The 27521-nt window shown below is 35.1% G+C and overlaps 2 long non-coding RNA genes across 4 annotated transcripts in view; one reads left to right on the top strand and one right to left on the bottom strand.

The window, feature by feature from the left end:
* The window catches only part of LOC131384597 (uncharacterized), a 49159-nt gene extending 40252 nt beyond the window's left edge, over window positions 1-8907 (bottom strand). Inside the window, exons 1-2 of one of the 2 annotated variants that reach the window (XR_009215602.1) lie at window positions 8695-8907; window positions 6469-6570 (exon numbers count right to left, since the gene is read on the bottom strand). This is a non-coding gene — a long non-coding RNA (uncharacterized LOC131384597). The remainder of the gene's footprint in view (window positions 1-6468; window positions 6571-8694) is intronic. The other variant, XR_009215603.1, reaches the window with a different exon arrangement.
* LOC131384598 (uncharacterized) overlaps window positions 1-27521 on the top strand; it is a 315104-nt gene that overhangs the window by 235271 nt on the left and 52312 nt on the right. The window contains exons 3-4 of one of the 2 annotated variants that reach the window (XR_009215606.1): window positions 11128-11174; window positions 11872-12010. This is a non-coding gene — a long non-coding RNA (uncharacterized LOC131384598). Of the gene's footprint in view, window positions 1-11127; window positions 11175-11871; window positions 12011-27521 lie in introns of those variants that run through there. The other variant, XR_009215604.1, reaches the window with a different exon arrangement.

The following is a 27521-nucleotide window of genomic DNA, read 5'->3' on the forward strand; positions in this document are numbered from 1 at the left end:
GTTACATTTTCTATGATTCCAACTATATAACATTCTAGAAAAGTCCAAACTTTGGAGACAGTAAAATGATTAGTGTTTTCCAGGGATTAGGAAGAAGGAAGGGATGAATAATAAAAGCACAGAGGATTTTTTTTAGGGTGGTGAAAATTCTCTGTACAATGCTGTAATGATGGATGCACATTATTATACGTTTGTCCAAACACATGGAATGTACAACTAATATCCAGAATCTACAAAGAACTCAAACAAATGGGCAAGAAGAAAACAAACAATCCCATCAAAATGCGTATGGAAAAATACTCAACATCAGTATCAGGAAATGCAAATTCAAAACCACAATGTGATACCACCTCACTCCTGCAAGAATGGCCATAATCAAAAAATCAAAAATAATCAATGTTGTCATGGATGCAGTGAGAAGGGATCACTTTTACACCGTTGGTGGAAATGTAAGCTGGTACAACCACTGTGGAAGACAGTGTGGAGATTCCTTAAAGAACTAAAAGTAGATCTACCATTGATCCAGCAATCCCATGACTAGGTATCTACCCAGAAAAAAAGAGGTCATTTTACAAAAAAAGATACTTACGCATGCACATTTATAGCAGCACAATTTGCAATTGCAAAAATAGGGAACCAGTCCAAATGCCCATCAAAGAGTAGATAAAGAAAATATTGTATATATATATGTGTGTGTGTGTGTGTGTGTGTGCGTGTGTGTATATATACATACCATGGAATACTACTGAACCATAAAAAGGAACAAAATAATGGAACTCACAGCAACCTAGATAGAATTGTAGGCTATTATTCTAAATGAAGTAACTCAGGAATGGAAAACCAAACATCACATGTTCTCACTCATATGTGGGAGCTAAGCTATGAGGAAGCAAAGGCATAAGAATGATACATTGGACGTTGGGGACTCAGGTGAAAGGGTGGGGCGTGGCCAGGAATAAAAGACTATACATTGGGTACAGTGCACACCATTTGGGTGATGGGGACACCAAAATCTGAGAAATCACGACTATGGTACTCATTCATGTAACCAAACATGACCTGTTGCCCAAAAACCTATTGAAATAAAAAAATAAAAAATTTAATAAAAACACAAGGTAGAACATGACATGCAGATTAGTAATGACATAAGAGATACAACTTTCATATTGTGTGGAAATTAGACACAGCTTTGTGAGAGAAAAAATAGTGATCTACTTTTCTTTCTTAGCACCTTAAAACTTATGTCTCCAAAGGCTCAAATAAGCAACTTTCTCTTCCTTATAAGAAAGTAAAAGGATGTTATTCTGGATGAGTTCTCTGAGAATTGTCCTCCTTTCCTTAGACAAAAAAGAACTTTCAAATATGGCTAGAACACACAAAGCGTGGCTGCATTAGTTCAGTACCTCTCAGGTTGGCATATGCATATCTAAAAACTAAGACTCCTGGGTAGAAATAAATGGCCTATGTTCTCCTCACAGTAGATCACATACCTACAACCATGTAATAGATTTTACATGACACGGGAATCCTCGTAAGGATATGAAAACCAAAATAAACAGTTTAACTTGGGTATGAAATTGACTCTTGAACAATACAGGTTTGAATTATACAGGTCCACTTAGACATGGAAATTTTTTCGACAAATATATTAGAAAACTTTTTAGAGATTTGCAAGAATTTGAAAGACTCCCAGATGAACTGCATAGCCTAGAAATATATTTAAAAAAGCTATGTCAAAAATGAAAACAATCATACGTAGATACTAGTCCATTTCATCAATTCCCGCAAAATGTACACAAATCTATTGCAAAAAATAAAATTTATCAAAACTTATGCTCACACTTACAGACCATATGTAGCACAGCTATATGTAGTCGAGAGAAATGTAAGCAAACATAAAAATGCGATATTAAATCTTAACTGCATAAATTATGTGTAGTATAATATGTACTACTGTAATATTTTTACAGTCACCTCCTCTTGTTATTGATAATGTTGAGCTCTAGTGTTGCAAGTACCTGCTTAAAATGCTGGATGAGGCAAATCATCTTCCAAAGAGCAGTTGAGCTCTCCAGTAAATTGCGTATTGCAGTAAAAAGCGATGTTTTCCAGTTCTCATGTATTTTTCATCTTATTTAGTGTAATACCTTAAACCTTTAATAACAGGGACCCACACAAAGTGCAACTAGTGCTACTTGAGGTGCCCCTAAGAAGTGGAGAAAGGTAATGGAATTTTAAGCAAAAGTTGAATTGCCTGACATGTACTGTAGATAGAGATCTGCAGCTGCCTTTGCTCATCATTTCAGACAGACGATTCATCTTGTAAACCCATGAGGTAAACTTACCGCATAAGCAAATACATACAGTACTATAAATGTATTTTTTCTTTCTTACGATTTTCTTAACAATATTTTGTTTTTGCTAGCTTACTTGATTGTGAGAATACAGTATATTATACATTAACATACAAAATACATATTAATCAACTATATATTATCGGCAAGGCTTCTTCTGGTCAACAGCAGGCTATTAGTAATGAAGTTGTGGGGAGTCAAAGGTTATATGCTGTTTTTCTTTTGTGTAGCTTCTAGTACCCCCATGTTGTTCACGGGTCAACTGTGTTTTATAGTAGGTTTGATGAAAAGTGGATATACTGGACAAAGGGGGTGTGATCTAATAATAGTAAACTGGGGGAAACTTAGTAAGACGTGTTTATTCAGGTACTTCTCTGTGACCCTTCATCTTCAGAGAGAAAGAGGTTTCTTTCCTCCAGGTACAGGGAGGGCAACTCTCACATGAGAATCTTATGACCTGCTTAAGAGAAGGGTGAGGGTTGGGGGTAAGTTCAGAGTAACAAGTCTGTGTCTACTCTTTTCTTCAATATGCCAAGGTGCCATATTTGAGATAGTGTTTCCTGAATCTCATTATACATCGTTTTGCATATCATTAGTTCATTCCTTTTTCTTTCTGAGCAGTAATTCATTATGCTGAAATTTGTTTACAAATTGTTTACACATTCATCTATTGATGGAAATTTGGGTTGTTTCCAGGTATTGTGGATTACATATAATGTCGCTATGAACAACCTTGTCTATGGACATGTTTTCACTTATCTTGTATAAATACCTGTGAATGAAATAGGTTGCTTCACATCTTTCACAACACTCAGTGGGGTCAGTTTTTTAAAACTGTAAACATTCTACTAGATGTGTAGAGATATCTCATTCTAAATTTAGTTTCCATTTCCCTAATGGTTAATAATTTCAGCATATTTGTATGTGCTTATTTGGCATCCATATTGTTTTTAAAGAGTCATTTCAAAATTTTGCCCTTAATACATTTTTTGTTTGTTTCTTATTTTGAAAGTTATTTGTATATTCAACATACAAATCTTTACTAACTATGTGAATTGCAAATATTTCCTTCTGGTCTGCGGCTTTCCTTTGCAGTCTCTTAGCAGTATCTTTTGATCAACAAACATACTTAATTTTGATGACATATAATTTATTAATCTTTTTCTCATATATATTTGTGGCTTTAGTGGTTTTATATAAGAAATCTTTGCCTGACTCAAGATAACTGTTATCTTCTAGGAATTTTAATAGTTTTAAGTTTTTTGTACATGATGCAAGGTATAGATTAAAGTTCTTTTATTTTTTTGCATGTGAATATACAATTGATCCAACATCATTTTCATAAAAGACTATTCTATCTTCACTGAATTGTCTTTGTACTTTTGTTGAAAATCAATTTCTGGATTCGTCAATGTGTTCCATTTATCTATTTGTCTATCTTGATGCCAATATCATACTTTCTTGATTAATGCATCTTTTATAGTAGGCATTGAAGTCAGCTTGTGTAAGTCATTCAACTATGTTCTTTTTCAAAGTTATTTGAGCTATTCTAAGTTCTTTGAATTTCCATATGAATATTAGAATTAGATTGCCAACCTCTACAAAAAAACTGCTGGGATTTGACTGAAATTGGATTGAATATGGATCAATCTGTGAATTGCTATTTTAACAATATTGAGTCTTCTCATCTTTAAATATGGATGTCTCTCTATTTATTTATATTTCATTTAATTTCTCTTATTAATGCTTTATATTGTTTACATTTTAATTACGTTTATCGGTAAGCATTTTTATGTATATTATTACAAATACTATTTTTATTTCACATTGCTTATTGTTAGTATATAGAAATATAATTTATTTATTGTATGTAAAGTTTGCACCTTGCAAAGCTCACTTATTATTTATAATAGTTTTTTTGTAGATGTCAGTTGATTTTCTACATAGATGATCATGTCTGGAAATAAAATGTTTGATTGTTTCCTGGCTGGGTGCAGTGACTCAAGCCTGTAATCCCAGCACTTTGGGAGCCCAAGGCGGGCAGATCATTGGAGGTCGAGAGTTCGAGACCAGCCTGTTCAACATGGTGAAACCCCATCTCTACTAAAAATACAAAAATTTGCAGTGCATGTTAGTACACGCCTGTCATCCCAGCTACTCAGGAGGCTGAGGCAGGAGAATTGCTTGAACTCGGGGGCAGAGATTGCAGTGAGCCCAGATCGCACCACTGCACTCCAGCCTGGGTGACAGAGTTAGACTCTGTCTCAAAAAAAAAAAAAAAAAAACCACAATGAGATACCATCTCATGCCAGTTAGAATGATGATCATTAAAAAGTCAGCAAACAATAGATGCTGGAGAGGACGTGGAGAAATAGGAACACTTTTACACTGTTGGGGGGAGTGTAAATTAGTTCAACCATTTTGGAAGACAGTGTGGCCATTCCTCAAGGATCTAGAACCAGAAATATCATTTGACCCAGCAATCCTGTTACTGGGTATGTACCCAAAGGATTATAAATTATTCTGTTATAAAGATACATGCACACGTATGTTTATTGCAGGACTATTCACAATAGCAAAGACTCGCAACCAACCCAAATGCCCATCAATGATAGACTAGATCAAGAAAATGTGACACATATACACCATGGAATACTACGCAGCCATAAAAAAGGATGAGTTCATGTCCTCTGCAGGGACATGGATGAAGCTGCAAGCCATCATTCTTAGCAAACTATCACAGGAACAGAAAACCAAGCACTGCATGTTCTCACTCATAAGTGAGAGTTGAACAATGAGAACACATGGACACAGGGAAGGGAACATCACACACCAGGGTCTGTCAGTTGGTAGGGGGCTAGGGGAGGGATAGCATTAGGAGAAATACCTAACGTAGATGATGGTTGATGGGTGCAGCAAACCACCATAGCACGGTATGCCTGTGTAACAAACCTTCACATTCTGCACATCTATCCCAGAACTTAAATTATAATAATAATAAATTACTTGTTTTCCAATCTGAATGTATTTTATTTTTCTTGCCTTAGTGCACTAACTAGATCCTCCTGTACAATGTTGAAAAAAGTGAATGAAATTTTCTTGTTCCTTACCTTAGGAGAAAAGCATTTAACCCCTAACACAAATACGATATCATATGTAGGTTTTTGTAGATTTTCTTTATCAAGTTCCTGTCTTTTTCTCATGTGCTGAGAGTTTTTATCAGAAATAGATGTTAAATCCAATTGTCTTAGTTTTTTCTGCATCTATTTAGATTACTGTATATTTTTTATTTTTAATCTGTTAACATGGTAAATTATATTGATAAATTTCAAATGTTAAACCACTTTTGCATTTTCTGGGATAATACATATTTGGTAATGATACATTATGCTTTTTCCATATTGTTGGATTCTGGTTTTATTTTACATTTAGTTAAGAATTATTATATCTTATGTTCATGCAAAATATCAGTCTCTGATTTTATTTTATTTTATTTATTTTTGAGACAAATTTCACTCTTGTCGCTCAGGCTGGAGTGCAATAGTGCGATCTCGGCTCACTGCAACCTCCGCCTCCTGGGTTCAAGTGATTCTTCTGCCTCAGCCTCCGGAGTAGCTGGGATTAAAAGCACGTGCCAACATGCCTGGCTAATTTTTGTATTTTTAGTAGAGATGGGACTTCACCATGTTGGCCAAGATGTTCTTGATCTCCTGACCTTGTGATCCACCTGCCTCGACCTCCCAAAGTGCTGGGATTATAGGCGTGAGCCACCGTGTCCAGCCGGTTTTCTTTTCTTATAATGCTTTTTTTGTTTGTTTGTTTTAGTGTCAGAGTAATGCTAGCATCATTAACCGATTAGGAAAGTATTCCATACTTTTCAATTTTTGGAAGAGTTTGTGTAGAATTAGCATAAATTTTTCTATCAATTATTGAGAGTGGGATACTGAAACCTTGAACTATTTTTTGAATATGTCTCTCTTTGCAGCTTTATCTATTTTTGTTTCATGTATTTTGAAGCTTTGCTACTACTTGCATAAATACTTGGCAATGCTATATCCTCTTATGAATTGACCCTTCTAGATGGTGAAGAAAAATAAAATATTCTTGGCCTAACCTGAGCTCCAAGAATTGTTCCCTTTAGTCCTTCCAGAGGTTCATTCTTCAGTTTCGAGTAGATTTCACCCACACGTGTGCAGATCAGTTCTCTCCTGAAACACTTGAGAAAGACCCGACAGATATTGCCAGAGTTTTCTCCCGGTGCAGCTCTCCCCTCTCTCATGCTTTGTGAACCCTAGCTGCTTTTTCTGGGAACTCTCAGCTGTCTCCTCAACTCTACAAGAATGCCAGATGCTGCCTGTGTTTCTTCTGGCTCACCTAGGTCTAGGAGATTTAACTGATTATTTAATCTTTTATCTAAAACAAACCATACTAATTTGTACAAATACCTTCAATTCTTTGTGAAATTATTTTTATATTCTTTATTTAAGAAAATGTGATGTTATATCTCTGTCTTAAATCAAATCATCAAAAATATAGTGACAGAAAAAATTAAAAGAAAGAATAACAGAGGAAACATATGGATAACACTTGAATTAATCCACCATTCCAGTGTCAGGAAGATAGTTTTCTGCAAGCATTTTCAAAATCTATTTATTCTGACAATTTGATGTCTTGTGATGATTTTACAAGAAGAATCAAATATAAATATCATGTTGTAAAAGATTGATATACATGCATCTTCTTTAAATAGAACAAGGCTAAAGAACATTTTGTTCTTGTTACTGCTTCTCAATAAGTTTGGTAGTTCAGTTTAACTCAAATAAGCTTTCCAAATGTCTAGCACCTTGTCCAAGCTCATAACAAAGATGTTCAAATGCCTTGGCACCCTCCTTTTATTCCTTCCCGCTCTCCTCATAACCTTTTATCTTCTCATTTTCCATTTAACCATTCCTGGACCTCACTCTCATCTTGCAATATCTAGTAAGCCTTTACTAAGGACCGAACATGTGAGGGCCAGGTTTCTGAACTGAACTTTTCTCTCTGTAGATTTTTCAGTTAAGTTTTCACAATGCCCTAGTTTCACTGAGTCAGTAAAACTCCCCGATGTTTCCATTCTTTATGTATCTCTCCTTGTATCCCTCACCTCTGTCATAATTTTAGAGACCCTCTTGACATTTAAAAAATTTGAAACAACAGTTTCTTATTTCTGCCTAAGAAGACTTCAAAATAAGATATTTCTGTAAAGATTTGGATGGACACATACAGACATTTATTCCAAATTAAATCAGTGGTCTTCTTCAGTTTGAGTTCCAAACTGTAAACTTCAAAGGATAATTTCTGCTTGACTAACTGTAATGCCAAACCAATTATTTTATAAAAACAATTAAATTGTCATGAACGTAAGATTTCATATCCTGAAAGAATAGAAATAAGTTCTATTTTCACAATAAGTTTTCTATGTATAGTCCTCAACCACAGTGCCTATGAACTACCATCCTGGGAAATAAACTTTTCTTGAGATCTTAAAGCAAATGAAGACAAGTAACCAGTGTGGCACAAATGCTTCTCTGCTACTACGTGGATTCTTTTATAGACACTGATTATATATTAAGATATTAATTTTATCCATTTATGCTCATCAAAAAAAGAAATATATGGTCTACATACTTAAATTCAACTTCTTTCTTAGAGACAATGAACTAAGTACAATCACAAGCAATAGACAAACATCGTATCTTTAATTTTTGGCTGTAAAAATGGAACAAAAACAGTAATTGTATTCACCATCACTTGATGAAGTCTTGAAAATGTTACTTTTATTCTAGGAAGAATGTAGGCAAGCTCTAAAGGGTTGATGTGGCAAGAAAGGCACTGATATTTTTTTTCTGGGAAAAAAACACCTTGGCTCTGAACAAAAAAGATTCTTGCTGAAAGTATACTTAGGAGCCTAGTTCTCATATTGTTAGAGCTCTTTTAGGACATTTTATGATATTTTCTACAAGCACAGGACTGTGGCTATTTAGCTTGGTTTCTATTATGCCTTTCTTGGCATCATGTAGGATAACTAGCACATCTTATAGGACACCAGTGAAAGACAAAATAGACAACACAAAAATCATACAGCATTCCTCAAACTGTTTTATGTGAAAAAGAAAGGCTGCCTTAGACTATTCAAATCCCTAGACGAATATGTCAAAATAAGAGTACTGAGAGGAAGGGGTTATTTCAAGGATGTCCCACACATAGACAACGTGGTGCATTGTGACATCGCTATATAAATATTAATAGTGCCAGAATACTAATCCCTTGATCGAGGAGGAAGTATTCTAAATTCACTTACCTCTTACAGCACTTTCCTACATAGTACTGTAAACACAGCCCATTGGCATCCTAGAGATGGCATTCTGAAGAGAAAGCAGGATCTCAACTCCTCTCAAGGTGTTCCTCCCTCCCTTGAAGGTCAGGATGTCTTGTGCTGGCACATCCTTTGGTGGGTCAGTAGATGGCAGTGTGTCTGAATCTAGTATGTATGGTAGGGGAAAGCTTTTTAGCATTTCCCAAGAAAATGAAGGTTTTGAAAGCTGTGAGTCAGCTTGGGGCCTAGTGCATTGGCCAGAAGACTTGATCTTTATTTCTGGCTCAACTCCTGAATAAATTTACTTGAATAAATGGACACCAGCCACTTAACTTTTGTGTTCCTTGCTTTCTTGAACTTGAAATTAGACAAAATACTCTGCCTCTTCCCATCTCCCTCACAAGGACACTGTGAGTTTAATCAGACTTCAGATTCATTTCCGTTCTTTGAAGAAAAGACCCCTTATGAATTTGCTATGCTATTTATAATGTCAGTGGCAAAACTGATCTGGGTTGTTCTTCTGGGACTTAAAGTAAATAAACACAGAGGCAATTGGCAAGAAGGATCTTCTGTATTTCTGTGCCATAAAATGTTGGTGTATTTTGGTTTTAAGTAGCAGCACTGGATCTCAGGATGCAAAATTATTCTTGTTACTTGGAATTAAAATAACTTCCTCCATTCCATGGAACTTGACAATTATGGAAGGAAGCCAGTAGGCCTCTTCCCAATTTAAGTTTAAACTGTTCACTGCAAGTACAGATTCAATCAGATACAATAATTTTCACTTTTCCCTGCTATTAAACATAAGAATTTTCACTTCAGCATTTTACTACAAAGCTGGCACTCTGATAAATGTTAAATGAAATTGTAAGTAGAAAATACCATTGAAGGGTTGAAAGATGATTCTTTTTCCCAACAAGATCCAGCTGTGCATGAATTCACTGGAAGTTAGAATAGTTACAATCCTCAACCAAAACATACCTTCAGCTGCATGGCACCAAAATGGGTCATGACAAGATCATGTTGGGGCAAAACAAACTTTAACATCTCACCTGTCAACCTGGCTCTGGCCACGATCAAAGCTAAGCTTCTTTGCAGAAGCCTTGCTACTTTGAGGCTGGTAACAAGGATCAAAAAGGGATACAATAAATATTACTATTTGTGGACAGGTAGATTCTGATAGGGAGGTATAGCATATATCTAATACAGATGCCTACCTCATCCAGTCTTCCTGGAAACAAAAAATTACATTGTGTGGGATAGCCAGAAATCTACCTGCTATATAAAAAGATAAAATTGTAAAATGAAATGGATGTCATGCTTGAACACATGTGATACCATCATTTTTAGATAGCAGCCTTTCAGGATATAGACAAATATATTTGAGGTGATTTCTGAGTGTATAATCCATTGGAAAAGCTATTTTAATATAAAAATTCACTGTCAAAATATTAGTAAACAACTAGTCTTTTTTCAAATCTCTTGTGCAATAAACATAGATTCAAGACAAGTGATTTTTGTGGTGTCATCTTATTTGTAAGACACGTCTCTCTAGTTGGATAGTGATTGGCTTGTTGGTTTGAATGTCAGGAGGTTAAAATCTTAATTTAAATATGCATAAGTATTAAAATATGTTCAAGAGAATGTCACATCAGCCTCAACCTTAAAGTACCAATTATGTTGTTTGGATTCCACATTTGACACTGTTCTGACTAAACTGATATCCCCAGTTCAGAATTTCTAAAAATGCCTCAGATCTCAGTTTCATAATACATTCTATGTAAAGTAGAAACATTAAGAAAAACTGAATTATAGAAACATAATTTCATAGTTTCAAGGACATAGAAGTCAAAACATACTGCTTGAAGCTAATGAACAATTATAAAGATGTAGAAGCCAGCACCTTATTAGCATTAGGTTAGAAGAAATATACTTAGACAATTCTGTAACCACTCAACAGGATGGATTCAAAACAAAGAAATTGTTAAGGTTGGAGTTTAATTATAAACACTAATTTGTAACTTGGATGAGAACAGTAACTGTTTTCAATCCTTAGCCAGTGTTTTATTTTTTCCCTGAAGCTACTTATTGAAGAAAATAAATGATGCAGGAAAAGCAAGGGGAATAACTAATAACCAACATTTTATGCATATATATGTGTAGAACTTAAGTCAGAAAAAAACTGATGGCACCATAGTCAATTTAAATAAGATAAAACTTATCAATCAAGCAGTCAACCATAAATCTCTAAGAAACAAGAAGCCCATGTACAAATTCACGGAAGCATGGTAATTGATCTTTTTTGATAACCTTGAAGCACTTTGTGATTCAGAAAAAAAACAATTTGGAAGTTATCGTATGCATAATATGGTTTTACACATAATATTAAGTATATTTTATTACATTTTATATTTTTAGATATTATTCATACCCAATTTGTGGCAATCCTGTGAATCTGATCATTGGTAAGTTAGAATACCTCTTTCCAGGTAATTATTTTTAATTTACTATTTTCAAATAATTTTAAACTTTGGTAAAGTGGTTTTCAGAGATAGTTGCTCTGACAGGCTATAAATTGGTTTAGTAGCTACCTAACAGCATGGAATATAAGAATGTGCTTTGCGTGTTAACTGTGTACATCAATTTCTTAAAAGCTAAAATATCTGTATAAAAATAAGGTGCTTTAGGAAAAGAAGGCCATTGGAAGATCCATGAAAATGGAAATTGACTTTCTGAACCAGAAAAGTAAAGAGATAACATAAAGGAAAGAAACAAGATGACAAAAGGTATCATAAAGTATTACACTTAAATGCTCTCAGTTACACAGATGGCAGTTCCTGGATCATCCTGATTTTGTGAAACAAGTGGAAAATGAATAAAAATAGACTGCCGCTCTGTAGACTGATAAGATCCCAACTGTTAAGAAGTGAAAAGTTTACCAACTTATGCAAATGAAGAATTGCAACAAGTTTGCCAGAAAGGTGATGGTATCTATCAGTCAGGGCTCTTTCTGCTCTAAGTGATTGACAATTCAACTTAAATTGGATTAATAAAACTGAGGTATTATTGACTATAATGTAAACAAGTAGTTCAGTTTAATTAGAAACTAGAATTCTAATGATTAGAATTTCTCTTTACGTTGTCCCTTGCCCTCTGGGCTAGCTTAGCCCTATGAACAGTGCCTCTCAACGGATGTACAAGAGCAGCAGCAAGCAGCAACCTTTACGTTCTTCTACCACCCACTTCAGAGAGGCTGTTGTCTCACAGGCCTAACAATTGTTCTAAGGATCACACTTCTGGGGCTGGACTAAATTACTGGCCAATATCTGCAGCAATCCTGATGGCCAGGAAAATATAATGTGCCTGTTGGCTGAAGCCTGCATACATCTATTAATTAGTGAACTCATCCAATAAATAATCAATGTGTTGGAACCTTTCTTTGACCCCAATCACTGTGGCCAAGGGTATGAGCTGTGCAAATAAACCCTAGGCAGTACCATCAAAATTGCATGACCAATAATGCAAAACTAGTAGTTTCCTAAAAGCAGATGGGATATTATTTGAAGGAAGGAAAATAATAAATGCTGAAAAGAAAGCAACTCCAGGGAAATTCCCAGCTGTTTACTTTATTAAATACATATATAGAGTGAATAAGTTCAAGGAGGCTGAACAAAGAGAATGCATTTCAGTATTTCTAGTGCAGGGTCAGAAAAAGGGGATATATGTAAGGAGCTATTAAGTTAATCAATAAAGTGATCTAGTCTTATAAACAAGGTCATATCAAGTTTTTTGAGTCTGTTCACTGTTAGAGCACTCATTTATGCATTCTGTAGTACTTAAGGTTGAGGTAGTTTTATGTTTAAGTTATATGTAAAGAACTTCTACTCATTCTTTAAGAGTTGGCCAAGTATTCTTTCTGTGAATACTTAGCTGAAACCCCTTATATCAGTCACAAGTATACTTTATGCATATACTAATTTGTATACTTTTCAGAGTCTGTTGCAATTATGTTAGTGTTTCTGTCTTCCCTACTTAGCTTTGAGCTGTTAGATGACATGGTTTATTCATTTTATCTAGGATATGGCACAACTGGGTATAATGCTCAACAAATATTTGGTTAAAAAATGAATATATAATTTAACATTTTTCTTTGTTTACCCATTCATCCAATAAAATCTCAACAATTTTATGTAGAAAAAAACTCAGATGATTTAGTACATGTAATCTGTGGCAATAACAGCTTGTATTGAATATTTATTGGGTATCAATGATATTCTTTACATATGTTATTCATTACATTCTTACATTAAACTTGTTTGGTAAATGTTATTCTTTCCTTTACATAGACATAAGCCTACAGCTTAATAAATTAACACACACTGCATGTCAGAAATTGGTGAAACTGGGATTTAGCTTATGCACTGTCTTATTTAAGTGCCCATAAGTTTTCTATAGCTTCATTCTTTTGAAATTGTGTAAGGAGGGGGAAAAATGCACAGTGAATAAAAGCTTTCACTCTGACACCAGTAAGAAATGTGAAAAACTCACCTGAATGAAGAATCAGATGTGAAACTGGAAGCTCATCTTATGTATAAAGGGAGCTTGAAATACTCAACTAATATAGAAAGGGCATTTGTAGCTTGTTATTACAGATTTATGTTTCTTCTTTGTGTGTAGCTGTTAAGTACTCATGTTCACATTGATTGTGATGTCACTCAGGAGAGTTGATCTATTACTTCAAGTATAAAAATCAGAATGAAGTTCCATTAAAATTTCCAGGAATAAACTAATAAGAAAATTTGTGAAATAATTTTTCTTTCTCAGATAGTTTGCAAAATATTGACCCCATATATATATATATACCTTATATACTATATATAGAGTCAATATTTTGCAAAGTATCTGAGAAAGAAAAAATATATATTTTATATATATATACACACACATATATATAATATATATGTACACACATATATACACACTATGGGTATATAGAGTATGTGTATTATATTTGTGTTACATATATCTATAATACGTAGTGTTTAATGGAAATGAAACTCCTCAACAGCTTAGAATATGCAACTGGAAACTGAAAACAAAGTGTGAAAACTGAAGCTGCTTAGTTTCTTCCCTAGAAACCACGTTGGAGTTGACTTCTTAGGATTTATTTCAAAAAGACTGTTTGAGAAGAAAACTAAAGGTTTTGTGAGTCTTTTGCATGATTACATTTGTACAATATCTGCAGTCAGGCCATATCCCATATCTGAACTGAGTTTAAATGACAGCTTTGTAAAGCAGTTATGCCAATATCTGGCCCTTTAGGAACCAGGTATTCCTTGTGCTTTTAGGGGATCCTCAGAGTGAGCTCTCACTCAGAGACTTTATTCTTGCTCAAAGACTTTTCTCTAGATTTGCCTTTCAGTGATTTCTTCTCTCTCAGGGTAAGGTAGCCAAGCTCTCATTTGATTTTAGGTCTCAAAATGTCTAATCATATATTAATTAGTACCTGATTCACAACTAATTTGTAATATTCAAACGTTTTAATATCTGGGCATTTCTTTCTGAAAAACATGGTAAAATTTATTTACATTTATTAAGTTGTTGATTTTTTTAGTCTTTGTACTCTGATAAAGAAGCTTTCTTGTTTGTTTAATATGATTCTAGTTTAGCACAATGGAAATGGAAGGGAGAGCCAAAGCATTAGGAACTGGTAAGGAGGTTGTTTCTATAGTAGATTTGGAAACTTCTATATCATCACATTTCTAGTTGTTTTGATAGAAGAAAAAGTAGATATTAGAGGGTTGCAGGAAGCCAGATTAGCCACTCTTCTAAGACAGTGACTCTACTCATGTGGAATGGGTGAATTTACTTATCTGGATGTAATGGCTCCACATATTGTGTCCCTAACATGAAGATAAGCCTCCTTGGCTTCTGCCTCTTCTTCACTGCTGCTCTATTAGTATATTACCCCAAATGTAAAATCTTGTGTCATTGCTCTAGGTTGAAGTGCACTGCAAATTAGTACTGGAGTCAAAGGGGCAGGGAAAAAAGAAACTAAGTGTTGAGAAGGAAGGTAAATACAGAGTGGAAGCATAGCATAGGCTAAATTTTGAGAAATGTGAAATTGAAATGAGAGAAGTTCCCTTATCCCCCTGGCAGGGCATGTGACCTGGGTGTGGCTGGCTTCTTCCATGCCCAAATGCTCAAACCCCTAGGGTGAGCATGCAGGCGGGCAAGTGCATAGGTCATGAGGAGCGTTTTGGGGCTCTGGCCCCACAGTAGCTTATAGGGGTGAGTGTTTACAACTCGTAAAGCCCAAGTGGGCATGTGTTACAGTGTGCTTTCGGCTTTGCCATCTGCAGATGGCTTGTGTTAATCAACTCAATTAGACCGTCTGCCTTATCTGAAGAAAGGGGGCCAGTGTGACAACCTGGGTTCTTGCCCAGTGTACTGGAAGAATCAGAGCACATGTGGGCTGCAAGATGAGTGCAAGGTTTATTGAGTGGTGGAGGTGGCTCTCAGTGAGATGGATGGGGAACTGAAGATGAGGATGGAGTGAGAAGGTGATCTTCCCCTGAAGTAGGGCTGTCCAGCGACCGAAGTCTTCTCCGACCACCCCTGGCTGATCTCTCCTCAGCGTCCATAAGTCCTTCCTCTTTCTTTCTTTCTTTCTTTCTTTCTTTCTTTCTTTCTTTCTTTCTTTCTTTCTTTCTTTCTTTCCTTCCTTCCTTCCTTCCTTCCTTGTGTGTGTGTTTTAATTATACTTCAAGTTCTGGGATACATTTGCGGAACGTGAAGGTTTGTTACATAGGTATACACATGCCATGGTGGTTTGCTGCACCTATCAATCCATCATCTACATTAGGTATTTCTCCTAATGCTATCCCTCCTCTAGCCCCCCACCCCTCATCAGGCCCCGTTGTGTGATGTTCCCCTCCCTGTGTCCATGTTATCACTGTTCAATTCCCATTTATGGGTTAGAACACGTGGTGTTTGGTTTTCTGTTCCTGTGTTAGTTTGCTGAGAATGATGGTTTCTAGCTTCATCCATGTCCCTGCAAAGGACATGAACTCATCCATTTTTATGGCTGCATAATATTCCATGGTGTATATGTGCCACATTTTCTTTATCCAGTCTATCATTCATGGGCATTTGGGTTGGTTCTAAGTCTTTGCTATTGTGAATAGTAGTGCAATAAACATACATATGCTTGTGTCTTCACAGTAGAATGATTTATAATCTTTAAACTGGCTAGCCATATGCAGAAAACTGAAACTGGACCCCTTCCTCACACCTTATACAAAAATTAACTCAAGATGGATTAAAGACTTAAACCTAAGACCTAAAACCATAAAAACTCTAGAAGAAAACCTAGGCAATACCATTCAGGACATAGGCATGGGCAAAGACTTCATGACTAAAATACCAAAAGCAATGGCAACAAAAGCCAAAATTGAGAAATGGGATCTAATTAAACTAAAGAACTTCTGCACAGCAAAAGAAACTATCATCAGAGTGAACAAGCAACATACAGAATGGTAGAAAATTTTTGCGATCTATCTGTCTGACAAAGGGCTAATATCCAGAATCTATAAGAAACTTAAATTTCCAAGATAAAAACAAACAACCCCATCAAAAAGTGAGTGAAGGATATGAACAGACACTTCTCAAAAGAAGACATTTATGCATCCAACAAACATATGAAAAAAGCTCATCATCACTGGTCATTAGAGAAATGTAAATCAAAACCACAATGAGATACCATCTCACACCAGTTAGAAAGGCAATCATTAAAAAGTCAAGAAACAACAGATGCTGGAGAGGATTTGGAGAAATAGGAACTCTTTTACACTGTTGGTGGGAGTGTAAATTAGTTCAACCATTGTGGAAGACAGTGTGGCAATTCCTCAAGGATCTAGAACCAGAAATACCATTTGACCTAGCAGTCCCATTACTGGGTATATACCTCTTTTCTCTTTCTCTGCCATGCTGCCCTGCCACACTCTTCACTGCTCTCCACTGCTCTGTTCCTCTGCTCCTCTCGTTGCTCAGCTACTTGTGTCTGTGCCTGCTTAAAGTCTCGGGTTTAAATGAGCACAGGATCAGGGGTGTAGTAGGCCAAAAGGCAACCTTTTGGGCACGAAAACAGAAATGTCTGTCCTCACTTAGCTCTATGGGCATAGGCTCAAGGGTGGAGTCCTCACCAAAGACCCCACCGTTCTCTACCAGCACTTCGCTGCCCCCTTCCCGTATCAGACAAGTGTGACCAAAAGGCAAATCTTGGCCCTTCTTATTTTCTCACATCCTCATTATCTTCTAGTTGTGTTCACTGTCTTAACCCCCAGTTAGACCATCATACACAAGCCAATCTTGTGAAATCTCCATTCATGCCATAGCTGCCAGCTCACATAATATTTTATGACATTGAAAACTGGCTAAAGGCTGAAAAATATTGAAAAGGGTATTCTTCAGGGAACTGAAAATTTTACAGAGTGGAAGAACAAGGTAAGAGGTAGGTTCTTTGGAGCGGGATGGAACTAACGAACGAGAGAGCTTCCACGTGAGAAAAGGAGATAGAACTCAGTGAAGAACTAGGCCAGTAGCCCACTGGGGAAGGAAGAGCAGAAAAGGAATTCACCTAAATCTTAAGAGTTAGGTTGGCTAAGAGTAAGAGGAGAATGCCACTGAAACTGCAGAGCAAGCATGGGAAACATATTTATTTCTCTTATGAGGGGCTGCAGGCAGGCCTTGAGATAAATAGAATGGCTGACATTATAGAAACTTGATGGGCATGGTTTATTCTGAATATGTTATTGCTACTACTAATTAGAAGTTGCAAGGAAAGTATTACTATAATAATATTTATATGTTTGTATTCCTGGAAAGTTATGTTGGGGCCATTAAAATAGCATAGAAAACTCCTATAGGCTACATATCACATCCATGAGATGTAGGGAGGGAAGAGGCAGAAAGATTCACTCTTCTTCGTTCTGTATGTGCAAAAGAATGACTGGAGGGGGAAATGGTGTTACACAATATATTTACACTTCCTCAAGTAATAGATTTTTTTCCTGAAGGAGGAGAAAGTTTTCACTTAGCAGGAGGATATTCCTGAAGCTCACTCTTGGTTTCACCCAATGGGGTCACCCTTGGGGAGGTTGCATACATACCAGTACACAAGGCTTTCATAGGAAGCACATGCCATACAAATACTTTAGTCCTGACCTGCTTATATGTCCCAGGACCTCCCCTTGTACTGGGTCTGGGAGGAGTGACTGAGGTTTCAGGGCACATTTCAGATCTCAATATCCCAAGGTCCTAGCATAAGAGAACAAGTGAGAGCAACACAGGGAGAATGAGTATTTGATAAAGAAATACGGATTTATTCCAACATCTGGTGCAGCAGAAAGACACTGTGAAAGATAGGGTTGGGAACGGCCTTTGTTGAGAATGGATCAAATACAGAAAATAGAATAAACGCTGGCTCTCAAAGTGAGCTTCCCCATCCGCACCGGATGTTTGTGAATATCTCAAAGACACTATTCATTTCCTCTTGGCAGCAGCCTATGAAAAAGAGGGAAAAAAGAGTTTACAAAGGCTTTTTTCTACTGCAATCATAAAAAGTTATTTTCAAAATAAATCATAAAGAAGCATGTTTGTTAAATATCTCTTCTATTATTTTCAGAGACCCACAATTCAGAGAAATCTTACAACTTTATAGTTATGAGAGACAAATGAATTTTAAAACATAAGAGGCTTAATATTGGAAGCTCCAAAAACTACCAGGTTGACCTAGTATTATTAAATTAGTTTATGTAACTAAAAAAAATTATTACTATTAATCATATAGAACCAATATGATATATCTTATTTAACTATTAATTTACAGCTCTGATGTCTACCTAGGACAGTCTCCTTTTACCAAGAAGTGTCTTCAGTTATCATAGTCTTTTATTAGTCTTTATAACATCTTTTATTTCACCTCTCTGTCAGAGTGAAAATGCATGGATCTAAAGGGATATTGAAGTTTAAGACTAGATTAATTTTATGAATAATGTTATCCCAAAGTGATTTTATGCCTAGAAAAAAAGGTAATGCTAAAATTATCAAACATTAAAAAAACACAGCATGGCATTATTGGTGAGCTTCCTGATTGCTTAATGTTAGTTAAATAAGTCAATATTTAACCAGCCAGATTTTTCTCATACAACCCTATATTATTTGGAGCAGCTGGAGCAAACTTCAAGAAGTTCCTATAACCAGTATTAGCTCAGAAGGAGGAAATTCGATGTCAGTGTTTTTCATGCATAAATGAACATAATAGTTATAAAATCCACGTTGCCCCATTGCAATGCATCTTACAAACTACTGCCAGATAAATCTCTCAGAAACGCAGCTCTGATGTCGTCACCCATCCCACCAACAGCATTTAATGGCAGATTCCCAGCTAAAAGGAAACCTCTCTGGGAGACCTTGAAGCAGCCTTCTTTCAATCTTGCACTAAAATATCTAAAAGGCTCAGAAAAATAGAATAGTTGCAATATAAAGGATCAAGACTAAAGGTCCAAAGATTGTCATATTTTAAAAGAAATTTGTAGTTATTCTAAAGATAACGCACTTGGGATGGAAAAAAACATTGGTGGCCCACCATGCTTTAAGAAATGCATCAGCAAATGTTGGCCATCTGAAAGAAGGTAGGAAGACAGTCCATTCCTCTCTGTCTGCCCAGTGAACTCAGAGACCTGGGAGAGAGTTTAGCTTTCTGCTAGGTTGTCAGAAACCTGGTGAGCACATTATGTAGTATTATGCAGCCACATGTAAGTTGGCATAAAGCTCTGCCCTTCACGTCAGTCTTTCCACTTTCTAATCCTTGTTGAGACTTGCTGTACAGGAGACAGCATACATACTGGGAAACAAACAGGTCGTGTGCCCTGACTCCTACTCACTAACTCTATGACCTTGGGTGTCTTTGTGCCTCAGTCCCTACATCTAAAATGGGAATAATAAGAGTGAAAGTACTACTTCATGGAGATCTTGAGAATTAAGTGAGTTGATTTTATTACTAAGGCAATTTTTAGCTCAACACAAAATATAGCCAGAGAGGATTTTCTTAATGCTTTGAAGAAAGATTTTTTTTAAAGGCCATGCTTAATCTTAGAGTAAATCCCTTTACTCCTCCCTATTCCAAGGGTCAGAACAGTCTAAATAACCCCAATTCTGCTATCTCAGAGGAGAGGGACAAACCAATTTCACACAACTGTAGCAGGGATTTGGGCAGAGGACATGCTGAAGGAGAGTTAATATTGGTAAATACTGTTATCACAGACATCTGCGTGGCCAGAAGAAAACCCAAACAAATAGCTAGAATGATAGAATGATAGCTCACGAAGAGAGCACTTTAAAGTCTGAACCTGAACAACTGCATAGAGACCAAAACTGCTTTGTTTTTGTATTCACTGCAATACAGGAAGTCACCAGGTGGCAGAGGGATGGGAATCACATGGGAATCAGTGTGAGGTGCAGAACCAGGAAACAGTGAGCACAGTGATACCAGGAAAGGCAGGACCAGAATATTTTAATATATTATAAAGTGATAGTAGGTCATTGAGATAAAATATAACCTTTAGAAGAAGGTGTTTTATGTGAGTTATAAATGGAGTCACAAAAGAATTTTTGCCTTTCTGAATTATTTACCTTGCCTGGAGGCAAACATTCACTTGGAAAAAGGAATTAGTTCCCACAATGGTAGTCATAAAAATTAAGTTTATACCATGAATAATTTCTCTGTTTTATGTTTATCTCATTATTTCTCTAGATCTCTAATTTAGATTCAAAATGATTCATTTTTAAAATACTTTGAATAAGATCATTCTATATTGACAAAACTAGTATAGTTCATACTTTTTCTTTAAAATTTTAAATATTTGGTCATTAATTATGATTATTTGTAAGATTTATATAACAAGAGAAAAAATTAATTTGTAAAATTGAAAATTTTACTTGAGACATTAAGCTTGGTCATTAATTATGATTATTTGTAAGATTTATATTACAAGAGAAAAAATTAATTTGTAAAATTGAAAATTTTACTTGAGACATTAAGCTAAATATTTTAATTAGAATCAAACTGCTCATACAATTATTCTCAAAAATGCCACAATGGTTCTAGATGTGATTACCAGTCTGTACCTTCATTCTCTTAATTCTCCTGTTTTCTCTTCGACTCTTCCTTTCCAAGTCTCCATCAGGTCTCCTATTCCTCCTCCACGCCTTTATGCCTCTTTATAAGTTGCCATTCCACCTTTCACCCACCCACTGATCATCTTATTTATTTGTTCTCTTTGAAAAATCTCTCTATTCACACGGTTTAACTGTTGTCTACATGCACAGTGTCTTGGTTAGTTTGGGCTGCTAAAACAAAGTACCTTATTTTGAGTGGCTTAGACACAACAGAAATTTATTTCTCCTAATTCTAGAGACTGGAAGTCTGAAATCCGGCTGCCAGCAGGGTAAAGTTCTGATGAGGACTCTCTTCTGGATTGTAGACTGCCAACTTCTACTTTTATCCTCACATGGTAGAAAAAGAGTAAAAGAGTTCTTAGGGTCTCTTTTAAAAGGGCCCTAATTTCATTCATGAGGGCTCCACCCTCATTACCTAATTATTTCCCCATACCCTGCCTTCTGATATAATTATATTTGGGAATTAGGATTTCAACAAATGAATTTTGGGTGGACACAAACATTTGATTTATAATACTTAGATTATCACATTTTACCCTGATCTTTCCCTAACCGTACAACTCCTACATCCATTAAACATATCAACCTGGAGATCCATGATGACTCAAAGGCAGCATTTCTAATAGTGAACAATACACCATTTTTTTAGCCAGATTTTTTTTTTTAATCCTTCCCTATTTCTGAACACAGTTCATGAAACCATCGTGTAGCTTCTGAGAAGTAAAGCTAACTATCCTACGTTTAGTCCCTATTATTTGCTAGCCTATTTGTCTTGGTTTTGACTCCCTTTTCATAATTCTGCATATACTTATCTCACAACTATGGCTCTTCTCTTTCAATTTGAATGGCATTGGATTAACACACAAATCTTTCCTTGGCTGTGAGATCTGTTCAGTTTCTCAAAACAACTAGTTTTCAAGATTTGGTTTTCTAATACCCTGCTTCAAGGTGATTAACTAAGAGGTCAATTATTTAAAACATACTCTCCAAGTTTCTTCAATTCCCTTGGTCCCCATGGACTTCAGCCATAGCTTTTCTTCAGCTCTTCAATTCAGAATCAAGCCTGAACAATAAACAAATGCTGTTTAAGAAAATTATATAAATATACTGATTTGATTCACATAAGAGTATAAGTTCTCAACTCAGATAAATCTTTAAAGTACATAGTATTAATTTTTCATGTCACTCATTTTCCATTTCCCAATAGTTATACAAACAATGATTTCGGAGGTCAAACCAGCTATCTTCATCCCCAGTGTCACTTTATCTTTATTTCCCACAGACAAAAGAACTATCAAATACCAATTCTTTTGATTTCTCTTCCTTTTGCATACCTATATCTTTACTCATTCTCATGTAAATAGATATTGTGTCCTGAGTGAGATTTTTCTGTTGTTTTACAATTGATGCTAAGACCCAAAGCTAAGAATAGAAATTCTTAAGTACCTCATATTTTAAATTCAGAGATCCAACTTTTGGACTGGCCATCTTCCATAGGGTTAATTGAAAAGTACCATCATAGAATGTATACTCCACCATTGCTTCACCAAATCTACCAGATAAAATAAGAGAACCCATAAGGGAGAAAATGGCAGTGCTCCTTAAAAGCTACTCTTTCCTCTGGAAGGCGGAGTCTGCTTCCCCTTACCAAATCAAAAGAGAAAGGACTACTCTTGAGTATGATAAATATAATTTACATATCCCTTAGGAAAAATCTGAGTAACCAGTAGGTACTCAGAAATTCATGGCTAAATTATGCAAATAAGATCTGTCTTATTTTTCCAGAATCAGTGTTGCTCTATGCACTCTTCCTTGAAGGTTGGGAAATTGCCCTTGAAGAATTACTAGATATAGACCAACAAAGCTATGAGATATTTCAAAAAATGTAACTGTCACAAGATAATGAATAATGCTATTGGTATTCATCTGGCAGACCCATTGACTCATTATTTGAGCTGAAGGAAAACAGTTCATGTTCTTTACTACATTATCATCAGTGCCAGAGAGACAAAATGAGATGTAGTGAGATAGTTATACACAGAGCCCATCCAGCCTCAGTCTAAAAGAAGTTTACTGATAAAGCATTCCCTCATTCAAATGTACAATTATCTGCCTAATTGGAAACTGAATTTAAATATTTTCCTGGGGGAAAAATGCCAGTTTGATGCTCTGTTTTGGTTTTTTTTTTTTAAAGTCTTTGCTGATGTAAAATGAGAAAATTTTATTGCAGGGTGCAATGATTTAGCATGCATTAAAATTAAATATCTAAAATATCTACAAGGCCTGAAAAGGTATATGGAAATGAGCTGTTTTCCAAGTTAATGCCACAGGAAATGACAGCTAAGCTGATCCCTTTTTCCCACAGCCTTTTAATGACGTGTTTCTCTTAGGATTTGAAAGAACTTTAGATCTAGCAGGTTTCAACTCTAGGGTATAGCTGATTCAAAGTGAAATTAGTGTTGGGTTCTAATATGTTAATTCAGAAATAACTGGTAGATTTATTTATAGGAGCTCAATTTCCATAAGTGGTATGTAGGCATGTAGGCAAACTTATGAAATGAGCAATGTTTATCTCTAGTTGCTCCAGCCTTTCCATTTTCTAACCTGCCTTGATAATTTCTACAACTTTCATATCTTTTTCTTTTTTCTAAAGATGTTCTCTGATCGTTCATTTGACTAATCTGTACGTGCAAAATCTAAGTTCCTTTTTCCTTGTAAACCCCCTTTTGTTACACATCAATAGACCACAGGAACACAGGACAGCAATATAGTTATCAGGATATTGGTTTGGGGTGAAAATTATGAGAAAAAATTTATGGGAATGTTGTATATGCAAGGATTGAAAACATATATTATCACATATAATTTTAAAAAGGTGCAAATTTATATATTAAATTAGCTTTGAAGATATTCTACACTGTATTTTGTGTATGAGAAAATTGATGACAGATGAGTTAAAGAAACTAAACATTACACAGTTAAATTTAATCACAATGGTGGCTTTATAATTTTTTGAAAATATTCAGCATAGAGGAAGGTAGGAATTAAAGGTCTCAGTTTGTTGAAGTCAATATGTAGATGTAATCGGCAATATGAAGCCACTGTGAAAGTCCTATCACATTCCTTGTGTTTTATGGAACACTGGATGTTGAATTGTAGGACTAGATTTTTCATTCTCAATGTCATCAGAATTATGAACATAATATGTAAAACATCATTTATTAGCAACAGTTTTAAAAGCTATAGCTTCATATTGGTAAAAATGAATTAAAAGAAAAATATTGAGATTTTGAATTTATTAATATTAGGAGTAATTCTATTCGGAATAAAAAAACACCTATCTAAGCTGAAATAAACTTTAATATAATTCAAAGTAACAAATTATGCATAGGTGATGTCATTTTTTATAACAATTCTACATACTTTTGAGGACTGTTTCAGAAATTTGTTCTGCTGAAACTGACTCATATGAACTCCTTTCTTCTCATTAACTACCCTAAACTTTTTCTATTTCCAGTGCACATTGTCTTTCTGCCAACTCTAAACCTCCAGGCATAACCCAGATCTCACAAAGAGAGGTGAAGATACAATATTCATGGGGACTATGCTGATTAAAGGGTTTTTGGCATTGGGCCCCCATGTCCAGATGATTCAGTTAGTTCCATTGGGCTTATGTCCAGACAAGAAGGTTACTGAGGCCAGACACATCTCCTTTTAATGACTCTGGGAGCTCCGTAGTTAGTACTGGTAACTGTGTCCTTATAGATGTAGTACAGCTCCATGGAAGTAGGTAACAGACTAACTTTTGTATTAGTCCCAGCTCAATCCGTTAATAGCTTTGTCTTTAGCAAGCAATTTCAGCAACATTTACATCTATTTAAAACAGTTTTAAAAATAATTAGATGAATAAAGAATATAAAAACTTGTAGGGCTTCAGAAAATACACTTCCAATAAATGGTAAATATTATTAGCTATTTTTTCATGATAACTTGTCTAATTGTGCAAGTCAGTATTAACGAGGTTAATAAAGTTAATGTCAAGTTGATTAATACATGATGAAAACAATTTCATTTTACTGTCACACATTTTAGTATAAAATATAATAATCATATGTAAAATATAGAAAATTATATAACAAACAGTAGTATACTCACCAATCAGCTTTAAAAAAATTAATATTTGTCCATATTAACTTCAGAGCTTATATTGTTTAAAACTTGAATCAATATAGATACTGGCAGTCATTAGTGAACAATTTCCACTCCATTTTTTTCCCTCTCAACTTAAAGGGAATCTTCTAAGTACATGTAAAATATTTATCTTATGTTTTCATGCTTTAAAAATATATTAGAATCAATAAGCTTTAGAAAGTTTATATTTTTAGATTTTTACATTTAGGTATAGACTATTCATTGTATGGCTGATTAAAGCTTTCCTTACATGTATATATTAGGCTTTAAAACTCTGCTTTCTTATTAATGATTATTGAGGTAGTTTCAACTATCTTGTTATTATAAACATAAATCTTTGTGCCTCTTCATTTTTAAAGTGGAGATATTAATAGAAACTCCCTTATAGGGATTGTTGTAGAGAATAATATGCCCAATAAATATAATTGTTCTTAGGCAAAATAAATACTATATGTGTCTACTATTAATATAAATAATATTGCAAGGATTCTTTTTGTATTCGCCTCTCCGACTCTGTATAGAATAGGAATGATATCCAAAAGTGGAAATGTGTGGTTTTCAAGTGTATACTTCTTCCCTTTTACTGTAGTTTTCCATTCTGCTCTCCAGAGTAATAGTACCATTTTATGTTCTCTTGCAGTAGGTTGTTTCTGGACGTGGATTCTGGAGTCAGATTCCCTGGCAACCAGCTGTATGACCTTGGCAAAATATTTCTCGGCTACCTAGTTTTCTAATTCATTAAATAAACACAACAATATTATCCATTTTACTGGGTTGCAGTAGAGACTAAATAGTTTATTTATATACAGCAGTTAGAAGAGTGTCTGCAACACATTAAATGTACAATAAACATTAGCTATCGAAACCATCACCAGCAGCATAGAAAAGTTCTCTTTACCAGTAGCTCAAATTGCCTGATTTGACTTTTTTTGTTTGTTTTCTGCTTTTTGCCAAAATAAATGAGTGTGAAGCAGTTTTTCATATGTGCTTTAATATGCTTTGCCCTAATTCCTAGACATCGTCTTTTTTGAAGGAGCCCAACTCCACTCCATCTGTTCTGTTTCCCTCTTCACATGTAATGATTTTAATCCTTGACTAGGTCCTGAAACCAATCCCAGGCCAATTCCTCCTGGAGGCCATAAACTTTACCCTGGTTCTCCTCTCAGTTCTACTCCCTACAGATAATTTTTTTCTTTTTGAATGAGGCTATGTACTTTTAATTTTTTTCTCATTGTACTTCATAAGATACATTTTCACAGTAATTTCATTTCATAGTCATTTAGTGTTGGGACCAGAGACATTGCCTCCAATCATGAATTTACAGATCTTAACTAGAATGTAAAATATATTTTTTCCCTGATTAAATTATTTATGTTCACTACAGGCAACACGGAAAGAGATTAATTGAAGTTGAAATAACACCCCATTCTATCATGATCTATCTTTAGATCATGAATAGAGCTGCATTAAGCTGCATCTATAAGTTGTTTTGGGAAATAGTTGTAATTATGCAATGTTATTGAATTTCCTAAAATTGTTTTCTTTAAAGAGAATGCTATTCTTCCAGGTATTAATAGATGTTCCTGGAATAAAAGATTCCACAGTCAAATAAATTTGGAGTACATGGGGTTAAAAAGTTAAATATATACTTTTGCTGCAAGCCTACTTGAGAGAGAGATAAATTTTATATGATTTCTAAAACATATTTGGCCATTAACTACTCCTAGCTCATCTATGCACTTTCCTTTCATATTTCTTCAGGGCTTAGTGGTGAAATTTACAAGTAATATTCATAGCTCAGAGAAACCAGATCCCGACTTTTACTCTATTTAAGATTGTTTGCCTATAAAGTTTAATTTTATTGTGTATTAAAAAAGTTATTCTCAAATTGCTTGTGTTATTTTCCTAAGCTGGATATTGTAATTGTATCTACTTATTAATAATAGTTTTTGGCTTTAAGGGATCCATTTAAATTTTTACTCATAATGAAATGTGAACAGTATTGGTTTTATGAATAAATAATCTTCCTCACTGAATGAACTTCCATGGAATGCTTACTAATTTCCAGATTCCTTCTAAAAATGAAGTTATCTAAAATAGAATAAAATAGGCAAAGGCCTACCTTACAATCACCATATTTATTTTATTTTATTTTATCAGTAAAGCATTGTTTTATTTATTTATTTTTGTATTCTACTTCAAGTTCTAGGGTACATGTGCACAACATGCAGGTTTGTTACATATGTATACATGTGCCATGTTGGTGTGCTGCACCCATTAACTCGTCATTTACATTAGGTATATCTCCTAATGCTATCCCTCCCCCCTCCCCTGACACTATGACAGGCCCCAGTGTGTGATGTTCCCCACCCTGTGTCCAA

The sequence above is a fragment of the Hylobates moloch genome, unplaced genomic scaffold (genome assembly GCF_009828535.3).
Source record: "Hylobates moloch isolate HMO894 unplaced genomic scaffold, HMol_V3 SCAFFOLD_11, whole genome shotgun sequence".
NCBI lineage: Eukaryota > Metazoa > Chordata > Mammalia > Primates > Hylobatidae > Hylobates > Hylobates moloch.